Source organism: Argopecten irradians, unplaced genomic scaffold, assembly GCF_041381155.1.
Source record: "Argopecten irradians isolate NY unplaced genomic scaffold, Ai_NY scaffold_0085, whole genome shotgun sequence".
In the NCBI taxonomy this organism is placed as follows: domain Eukaryota; kingdom Metazoa; phylum Mollusca; class Bivalvia; order Pectinida; family Pectinidae; genus Argopecten; species Argopecten irradians.
The window spans coordinates 33313-44416 of NW_027187552.1; positions in this window are offsets into that span (position 1 = coordinate 33313).

Here is an 11104-nt window from a genome sequence, read left to right on the forward strand (position 1 = left end):
CACCTAATTTAGGTTTGTCGTTAGAAGGGCCACTAAAGGTTGGGTTCCTAGACTGACCAAATTTACTAGTACCTGTGGTACTGTTTTTGTCTTGAGAACTGTTTTTAACAAATGAGCCTTTGTGGGTGAGAGCGTAATCATCAGCCATTGTAGCTGCTTCACTGAGTGTTTCAACTTTTCTCTCATCTAAATGAGTTTTTATGTTTATGTGGACACAATGTTTAAACTCCTCTATCAACAATAATTGCCTCAATTTACCGAAATCCTCATCAATTTCTTTAGAATCACACCACCTATTAAATAATTGTTCTTTTTCTCTGGCAAATTCTACATGAGTTTGTTCATCTCTCTTTCTTGAGTTTCGAAATTTTTCTGGCGGTAAGCCTCAGGAACTAACTCATAAGCTTTCAAAATAGCTTTCTTGACTACTTGGTAATTTGAAATCTCATCTACAGATAAAGAAGAATAAATGTCTCTAGCTTTACCAATCAGGACACTCTGGAGAAGCATTGTAAGCTTATCTTCAGGCCATTTCATACTGTCAGCTATTTTCTCAAAATGTAGAAAATACTTGTCAACTTCTTTCTCTTGAAAAGGAGGAACTAACCTAATATTTCTACTGACATCAAAACCTCTGTTTCCTTGTAAACCCCTAAAAGTTGGATTACTTGAACCGTCTTGAGAAGCTAGCTCTAATTCTTTAATTCTAAGTTCTGTTTCAGCTTGAATTTTCTGCTTCTCTATTTCGAACATCTGATCTCTCTCGATCTCTTTTTCTTTTAATTTTCTTTCAATTTCTTTTTCTCTTAACTCCTTTTCTATTTCTCTTTCTCTCATTTCTTTTTCAATTTGTTTCATTTTCATTTCATGTTCAAGTTCCATTTGTCTAATTTGAATTTCTGAACTGATTGTTTCCTCTATACTATCTAATGCACTAGAGTCAAATTTGCCATTGTCAACAAAATATCTTATAATTACATTCCTAATATCAGCTTTCCTCAAATTAGTTTTGATAGTAAGGCCTAAATGTTTACCCAATAACAGTAAATCCTTCTTACTAACTTGCAAAAGAACTTCCAGGGATGGCGCTTTAACAAACTGTTCTACCTGCATAGTAGTCATATTTATCTAGCTGTTGGTTTCAAATGTAAACTCAAAGTTTGTACACAAATTTTGAAAATTTCTAAATTAATTTTTCAAAGTTAGATTTCACAAATTAAATATCGATCCCGGACGAGCCCCCAATTTCTGTTACATTAACGAATAACAGAAAGGAGAAACCAGCAGCTAAATTCAAAACACAATTTAATTATATATACAATATTATACAGAGATGGTTTACAATATCTAAAGTAATTGGTGGTGGTACAAGAATAGTACGATGATTTAAAGTGTTACTTATCTGTATGCGAATGTCCTGGTATAATCCTTGATCCTTCCAGGTTTCAAATTAACAATAATCACAAATCCATAAGGAAATTGAATGTCCACCGATGATTTGTAAAGTTCCAGGCAATATGAATAAATCCACACAAAGTGTTGTAATAATCCACAGATAAAGTCACAATAGCTCTCCCAATAGAATCTTATATGGCGCTGTACAATTCTTGATATGTCTTATTTACAGGTCTCATTACAGTTCTGTTTAGCCTTGGGCAGCTGGAGTATATATAGCTTAACCCTAATTCAAGAATATTGGAGAACCTTCTACTTCTAGAAATATCTAACTAAAAGCAGTAAACAAATAAACACACATAACTTTCTGGAAATAGATCATTCTAGATATCTACTTAAAATCAACATGTTTACAAACATATTTGTTTATACATGATTATATTCTAGAAAGTTCTATAACCTAAATCAATGATATGACCTTCATAGGATGTATTGATAAAAAAAGCTATAGGAGTTATCTCCCTTATCTCATAACTACATGTATTTAGTGTCATACATAACAATATAAATGAGCTTAGTTCGACCCCTTGGGGCTGAGGGCGGGTCCCCAAATTTTTTTCTTAATTTTAGTTTAAAAATCCTACTCCTCCTTCATCCTTGGATGGATTTCATCCATATTTGGTGTGAAACGTTGTTGGGAAAGGGCAATCATATTTTACATAAATGAGCCTGGTCCGACCCCTAGGGGCAGAGGGGTGGGGCTCCAAAAGGGGAAATTTTCTTAATTTAAGCTTTAAAATCCTACTTCTCCTTCATCCTTGGATGGATTTCATCCATATTTGGTGTGAAACGTTGTTGGGAAAGGGCAATCATATTTTATATCAATAAGCCTGGTCCGTCCCCTAGGGACTGAGGGGTGGGGCCCCAAAAAGGTTATTTTTAGCTTTAAAAATTCTACTCCTCCTTCATCCTTGGATGGATTTCATCTATATTTGGTATAAAACATCATTGGGGAAGGACAATCATATTTTATATAAATGAGCCTGGTCCGACCCCTAGGGGCTGAGGTATGGGGGTCCCAAATGGGGAAATTTTCTTAATTCTAGATTTAAAATCCTACTCCTCCTTCATCCTTCGATGGATTTCATCCATATTTGGTGTGAAAAATCATTGGGGATGGACAGTCATATTTTATATAAATGAGTCTGGTCCGACCCCTAGGGGCTGAGGGGTGGGGCCCCAAAAAGGTTATTTTTAGCTTTAAAAATTCTACTCCTCCTTCATCCTTGGATGGATTTCATCTATATTTGGTATAAAACATCATTGGGGAAGGACAATCATATTTTATATAAATGAGCCTGGTCCGACCCCTAGGGGCTGAGGTATGGGGTCCCAAATGGGGAAATTTTCTTAATTTTAGATTTAAAATCCTACTCCTCCTTCATCCTTCGATGGATTTCATCCATATTTGGTGTGAAAAATCATTGGGGACGGACAATCATATTTTATATAAATGAGTCTGGTCCGACCCCTAGGGGCTGAGGGGTGGGGCCCCAAAAGGGCAAATTTTCTTATTTTAAGCTTTAAAATCCTACTCCTCCTTCATCCTTGGGTAGATTTCATCCATATTTGGTGTGAAACATCATTAGGGAAGGACAGTCATATTTTATATAAATGAGCCTGGTCCGACCCCTAGGGGCTGAGGGGTGGGGCCCCAAAAGGGCAATTTTTCTTAATTTTAGCTTTAAAATCCTACTCCTCCTTCATCCTTGGATGGATTTCATCCATATTTGGTGTGAAACGTTGTTGGGAAAGGGCAATCATATTTTATATAAATGAGCCTGGTCCGTCCCCTAGGGACTGAGGGGTGGGGCCCCAAAAAGGTTATTTTTAGCCCACCATCAACAGATGGTGGGCTATTCAAATCGCTTTTTGTCCGTGGTCCGTCGTCCGTCCTTCCATCCGTCCGTCCGTCCGTCCGTCCGTTAACAATTCTTGTTACCGCTATTTTTCAGAAAGTACTGAAGGGATGTTTTTCAAATTTAATATGTAGGTTCCCCTAGGGGCCTAGTTGTGCATATTGCATTTGGGGACCGATCGATGAACAAGATGGCCGACAGGCCGCCATCTTGGATTTTGATAGTTAAATTCTTGTTACCGCTATTTTTCAGAAAGTACTGAAGGGATGTTTCTCAAATTTAATATGTAGGTTCCCCTAGGGGCCTAGTTGTGCATATTGCATTTGGGGACCGATCGATGAACAAGATGGCCGACAGGCCGCCATCTACGATTTTGACAATTGAAGTTTGTTACCGCTATATCTCAGAAAAGACTGAAGGGATCTGTCTCAAATTGCATGTGCAGGTTCCCCCAGGGGCCTAGTTGTGCATAATGCATTTTGGGACCGATTGATGAACAAGATGGCCGACAGGCCGCCATCTTGGATTTTGATAGTTAAAGTTTGTTACCACTATTTCTCAGAAAGTACTCAAGGGATCTGTATCAAATTGCATTGTGCGGGTTCCCCTAGGGGCCTAGTTGTGCATATTGCATTTTCAGACCGATCGGTGAACAAGTTGGCCGACAGGACGCCATCTTGGATTTTGATAGTTGAAGCTTGCTACCACTATTTCTTAGAAAGTACTGAAGGGATCTGTCTCAAATTTCATGTGCAGGTTCCCCTAGGTCCCTGGTTATGCATATTGCATTTTGGTACCGATCGGTGAACAAGATGGCCGAAAGGACGCCATCTTGGATTTTGATAGTTAAAGTACTGAAGGGATCTGTCTCAAATTGCATGCGCAGGTTCCCCTAGGGCCCTAGTTGTGCATATTGCATTTTGGTACCGATCGGTGAACAAGATGGCCGACATGTAAGTTCCCCTAGGGGCCTAGTTAAGTTGTGCATATTGCATTTTGGTACCGATCGGTTAACAAGATGGCCGACAGGCCGCCATCTTGGATTTTGACAATTGAAGTTTGTTACCGCTATTTCTCAGAAAGTACTGAAGGGATCTGTCTCAAATTGCATGTGCAGGTTCCCCCAGGGGCCTAGTTGTGCATATTGCATTTTGGGACCGATTGATGAACAAGATGGCCGACAGGCCGCCATCTTGGATTTTGATAGTTAAAGTACTGAAGGGATCTGTCTCAAATTGCATGCGCAGGTTCCCCTAGGGGCCTAGTTGTGCATATTGCATTTTGGTACCGATCGGTGAACAAGATGGCCGAAAGGACGCCATCTTGGATTTTGATAATTGAAGTTTGTTACTGTTATATATCTCAGAAAGCAGTCAAAGGATCTTTCTGAAATTTCATGTGTAGTAATATGTAGTTAAAGCTTGAAAAGCAGAGAAAAGATCCCTCTTTCCTTTGTCAGACAAAGATCGTTCTTAGGTGGGCGCCAAGATCCCTCTGGGATCTCTTGTTAGCTTTAAAAATTCTACTCCTCCTTCATCCTTGGATGGATTTCATCTATATTTGGTATAAAACATCATTGGGGAAGGACAATCATATTTTATATAAATGAGCCTGGTCCGACCCCTAGGGGCTGAGGGGTGGGGCCCCAAAAGGGCAAATTTTCTTAATTTTAGCTTTAAAATCCTACTCCTCCTTCATCCTTGGATGGATTTCATCCATATTTGGTGTGAAACATCATTTGGGAAAGACAATCATATATTTTATATAAAAGAGCTTTGTCTGACCCCTAGGGGCTAAGGGGCGGGGCCCCAAAAGGGCAAATTTTCTTATTTTAAGCTTTAATATCCTACTCCTCCTTCATCCTTGGGTTGATTTCATTCATATTTGGTGTGAAACATCATTGGGGAAGGACAATCATATTTTATATAAATGAGCTTAGTCCGACCCCTTGGGGCTGAGGGCGGGTCCCCAAAATTTTTTCTTAATTTTAGTTTAAAAATCCTACTCCTCCTTCATCCTTGGATGGATTTCATCCATATTTGGTGTGAAACGTTGGGGAAAGGGCAATCATATTTTATATAAATGAGCTTCTGGTCCGACCCCTTGGGGCTGAGGGGCGGGGCCCCAAAAGGGCAAATTTTCTTATTTTAAGCTTTAAAATCCTACTACTCCTTCATCCTTGGGTTGATTTCATTCATATTTGGTGTGAAACATCATTGGGGAAGGACAATCATATTTTATATAAATGAGCTTGGTCCGACCCCTAGGGGCTGAGGGGCGGGGCCCCAAAAGGGCAAATTTTCTTATTTTAAGCTTTAAAATCCTACTCCTCCTTCATCCTTGGATTGGATTTCATCCATATTTGGTGTGAAACATCATTGGGGAAGGACAATCATATTTTATATAAATGAGCCTGGTCCGACCCCTAGGGGCTGAGGGGGGGGCCCCAAAAGGGCAAATTTTCTTAATTTAAGCTTTAAAATCCTACTCCTCCTTCATCCTTGGATGGATTTCATCCATATTTGGTGTGAAACATCATTGGGGAAAGACAATCATATTTTATATAAATGAGCTTTGTCCGACCCCTTGGGGCTAAGGGGCGGGGCCCCAAAAGGGCAAATTTTCTTATTTTAAGCTTTAAAATCCTACTCCTCCTTCATCCTTGGGTTGATTTCATTCATATTTGGTGTGAAACATCATTGGGGAAGGACAATCATATTTTATATAAATGAGCCTGGTCCGACCCCTAGGGCTGAGGGGGGGCCCCAAAAGGGGAAATTTTCTTAATTTAAGCTTTAAAATCCTACTCCTCCTTCATCCTTGGATGGATTTCATCCATATTTGGTGTGAAAAATCATTGGGGACGGACAATCATATTTTATATAAATGAGTCTGGTCCGACCCCTAGGGGCTGAGGGGTATGGGGCCCCAAAAGGGGAAATTTTCTTAATTTTAAGCTTTAAAATCCTACTCCTCCTTCATCCTTGGATGGATTTCATCCATATTTGGTGTGAAACATCATTGGGGAAGGACAATCATATTTTATATAAATGAGCTGGTCCGACCCCTAGGGGCTGAGGGGGTGGGGCCCCAAAAGGGCAAATTTTCTTATTTTAAGCTTTAAAATCCTACTCCTCCTTCATCCTTGGATGGATTTCATCCATATTTGGTGTGAAAACATCATTGGGGAAGGACAATCATATTTTATATAAATGAGCTTAGTCCGACCCCTTGGGGCTGAGGGGCGGGGCCCCAAAAGGGCAAATTTTTCTTAATTTTAAGCTTTAAAATCCTACTCCTCCTTCATCCTTGGATGGATTTCATTCCATATTTGGTGTGAAACGTTGTTGGGAAAGGGCAATCATATTTTATATAAATGAGCCTGGTTCGACCCCTAGGGGCAGAGGGGCGGGGGCCCAAAAGGGGATATTTTCTTAATTTAAGCTTTAAAAATCCTACTTCCTCCTTCATCCTTGGATGGATTTCATCCATATTTGGTGTGAAACGTTGTTGGGAAAGGGCAATCATATTTTATATAAATGAGCCTGGTCCGTCCCCTAGGGGCTGAGGGTGGGGCCCCAAAAAGGTTCTTTTTAGCTTTAAAATTCTACTCCTCCTTCATCCTTGGATGGATTTCATCCATATTTGGTATAAAACATCATTGGGGAAGGACAATCATATTTTATATAAATGAGCCTGGTCCGACCCCTAGGGGCTGAGGTATGGGGTCCCAAATGGGGAAATTTTCTTAATTTTAGATTTAAAATCCTACTCCTCCTTCATCCTTCGATGGATTTCATCCATATTTGGGTGTGAAAAATCATTGGGGACGGACAATCATATTTTATATAAATGAGTCTGGTCCGACCCCTAGGGGCTGAGGGGTGGGGCCCCAAAAGGGGCAAATTTTCTTATTTTAAGCTTTAAAATCCTACTCCTCCTTCATCCTTGGATGGATTTCATCCATATTTGGTGTGAAAAATCATTAGGGAAGGACAGTCATATTTTATATAAATGAGCCTGGTCCGAACCCCTAGGGGCTGAGGGGTGGGGCCCCAAAAGGGCAAATTTTCTTATTTTAAGCTTTAAAATCCTACTCCTCCTTCATCCTTGGGTTGATTTCATTCATATTAGGTGTGAAACATCATTGGGGAAGGACAATCATATTTTATATAAATGAGCTTAGTCCGACCCCTTGGGGCTGAGGGCGGGTCCCCAAAAATTTTTTCTTATTTTAAGTTTAAAATCCTACTCCTCCTTCATCCTTGGATGGATTTCATCCATATTTGGTGTGAAACATCATTGGGGAAAGGACAATCATATTTTATATAAATGAGCTTTCCAACCCCTAGGGGCTGAGGGGCGGGCCCCAAAGGGGAAATTTTCTTAATTTTTAAGCTTTAAAAATCCTACTTCTCCTTCATCCTTGGATGGATTTCATCCATATTTGGTGTGAAACGTTGTTGGGAAAGGGCAATCATATTTTTATATAAATGAGCCTGGTCCGTCCCCTAGGGACTGAGGGGTGGGGCCCCAAAAGGTTATTTTTAGCTTTAAAAATTCTACTCCTCCTTCATCCTTGGATGGATTTCATCTATATTTGGTATAAAACATCATTGGGGAAGGACAATCATATTTTATATAAATGAGCCTGGTCCGACCCCTAGGGGCTGAGGTATGGGGGTCCCAAATGGGGAAATTTTCTTAATTTTAGATTTAAAATCCTACTCCTCCTTCATCCTTCGATGGATTTCATCCATATTTGGTGTGAAAAATCATTGGGGACGGACAATCATATTTTATATAAATGAGTCTGGTCCGACCCCTAGGGGCTGAGGGGTGGGGCCCCAAAAGGGCAAATTTTCTTATTTTAAGCTTTAAAATCCTACTCCTCCTTCATCCTTGGGTAGATTTCATCCATATTTGGTGTGAAACATCATTAGGGAAGGACAGTCATATTTTATATAAATGAGCCTGGTCCGACCCCTAGGGGCTGAGGGGTGGGGCCCCAAAAGGGCAAATTTTCTTAATTTTAGCTTTAAAATCCTACTCCTCCTTCATCCTTGGATGGATTTCATCCATATTTGGTGTGAAACATCATTGGGGAAAGACAATCATATTTTATAATAAATGAGCTTTGTCCGACCCCTTGGGGCTGAGGGGCGGGGCCCCAAAAGGGCAAATTTTCTTATTTTAAGCTTTAAAAATCCTACTCCTCCTTCATCCTTGGGTTGATTTCATCCATATTTGGTGTGAAACATCATTTGGGGAAGGACAATCATATTTTATATAAATGAGCCTGGTCCGACCCCTAGGGGCTGAGGGGTGGGGCCCCAAAAGGCAAATTTTCTTAATTTTAGCTTTAAAAATCCTACTCCTCCTTCATCCTTGGATGGATTTCATCCATATTTGGTGTGAAAACATTGGGAAAGGGCAATCATATTTTATATAAATGAGCCTGGTCCGACCCTAGGGGCTGAGGGGGGGGCCCCAAAAAAATTTTCTTTTTAGCTTTAAAAATCCTACTCCTCCTTCATCCTTGGATGGATTTCATCCATATTTGGTGTGAAACATCATTGGGGAAGGACAATCATATTTTTATATAAATGAGCCTGGTCCGACCCCTAGGGGCTGAGGGTATGGGGCCCCAAAATGGGGAAATTTTCTTAATTTTAGATTTAAAAAATCCTACTCCTCCTTCATCCTTGGATGGATTTCATCCATATTTGGTGTGAAACATCATTGGGGAAGGACAATCATATTTTATATAAATGAGCCTGGTCCGACCCCTAGGGGCTGAGGGGTGGGGCCCCAAAAGGGCAAATTTTCTTATTTTTAGCTTTAAAATCCTACTCCTCCTTCATCCTTGGATGGATTTCATCCATATTTGGTGTGAAACATCATTGGGGAAGGACAATCATATTTTATATAAATGAGCCTGGTCCGACCCCTAGGGGCTGAGGGGTGGGGCCCAAAAAGGGCAAATTTTCTTATTTTAGCTTTAAAATCCTACTCCTCCTTCATCCTTGGATGGATTTCATCCATATTTGGTGTGAAACATCATTGGGAAGGACAATCATATTTTATATAAATGAGCTGGTCCGACCCCTAGGGGCTGAGGGGCGGGGCCCCAAAAGGGCAAATTTTCTTAATTTTAAGCTTTAAAATCCTACTCCTCCTTCATCCTTGGGTGGATTTCATCCATATTTGGTGTGAAACATCATTGGGGAAGGACAATCATATTTTATATAAAATGAGCTTGGTCCGACCCCTTGGGGCTGAAGGGGCGGGCCCCAAAAGGGCAAAATTTTCTTAATTTAAGCTTTAAAATCCTACTCCTCCTTCATCCTTGGATGGATTTCATCCATATTTGTGTGAAACATCATTGGGGAAAGGACAATCATATTTTATATAAATGAGCTTGGTCCGACCCCTAGGGCTAAGGGCGGGGCCCCAAAAGGGCAAATTTTCTTATTTTAAGCTTTAAAATCCTACTCCTCCTTCATCCTTGGTGGATTTCATCCATATTTGGTGTGAAACATTGTTGGGAAAGGACAATCATATTTTATATAAATGAGCCTGGTCCGACCCCTTGGGGCTGAGGGGGGGCCCCAAAAGGGCAAATTTTCTTAATTTAAGCTTTAAAATCCTACTCCTCCTTCATCCTTGGATGGATTTCATCCATATTTGGTGTGAAACATTGTTGGGGAAAGGGCAATCATATTTTATATAAATGAGCTGGTCCGACCCCTAGGGGCAGAAGGGGGGGCCCCAAAAGGGCAAATTTTCTTAATTTAAGCTTTAAAATCCTACTCCTCCTTCATCCTTGGATGGATTTCATCCATATTTGGTGTGAAACATCATTGGGGAAGGACAATCATATTTTATATAAATGAGCCTGGTCCGACCCCTAGGGGCTGAGGGCGGGTCCCCAAAAATTTTTTTTTAATTTTAGCTTTAAAATCCTACTCCTCCTTCATCCTTGGATGGATTTCATCCATATTTGGTGTGAAACATCATTGGGGAAGGACAATCATATTTTATATAAATGAGCCTGGTCCGACCCCTAGGGGCAGAGGGGTGGGGCCCCAAAAGGGGCAAATTTCTTATTTTAAGCTTTAAAATCCTACTCCTCCTTCATCCTTGGATGGATTTCATCCATATTTGGTGTGAAACATCATTAGGGAAGGACAATCATATTTTATATAAATGAGCCTGGTCCGACCCCTAGGGGCTGAGGGGTGGGGCCCCAAAAGGGCAAATTTTCTTAATTTTAGCTTTAAAATCCTACTCCTCCTTCATCCTTGGGATGGATTTCATCCATATTTGGTGTAAAACATCATTGGGGAAGGGACAATCATATTTTATATAAATGAGCCTGGTCCGACCCCTAGGGGCTGAGGGGTGGGGCCCCAAAAGGGCAAATTTTCTTAATTTTAAGCTTTAAAATCCTACTCCTCCTTCATCCTTGGATGGATTTCATTCATATTTGGTGTGAAACATCATTGGGGAAGACAATCATATTTTATATAAATGAGCTTAGTCCGACCCCTTGGGGCTGAGGGGCGGGGCCCCAAAAGGGCAAATTTTCTTATTTTAGCTTTAAAATCCTACTCCTCCTTCATCCTTGGATGATTTCATCCATATTTGGTGTGAAACATCATTTGGGAGGGACAATCATATTTTATATAAATGAGCCTGGTCCGACCCCTAGGGGCTGAGGGCGGGGCCCCAAAAGGGAAATTTTCTTAATTTTAGCTTAAAAATCCTACTCCTCCTTCATCCTTGGA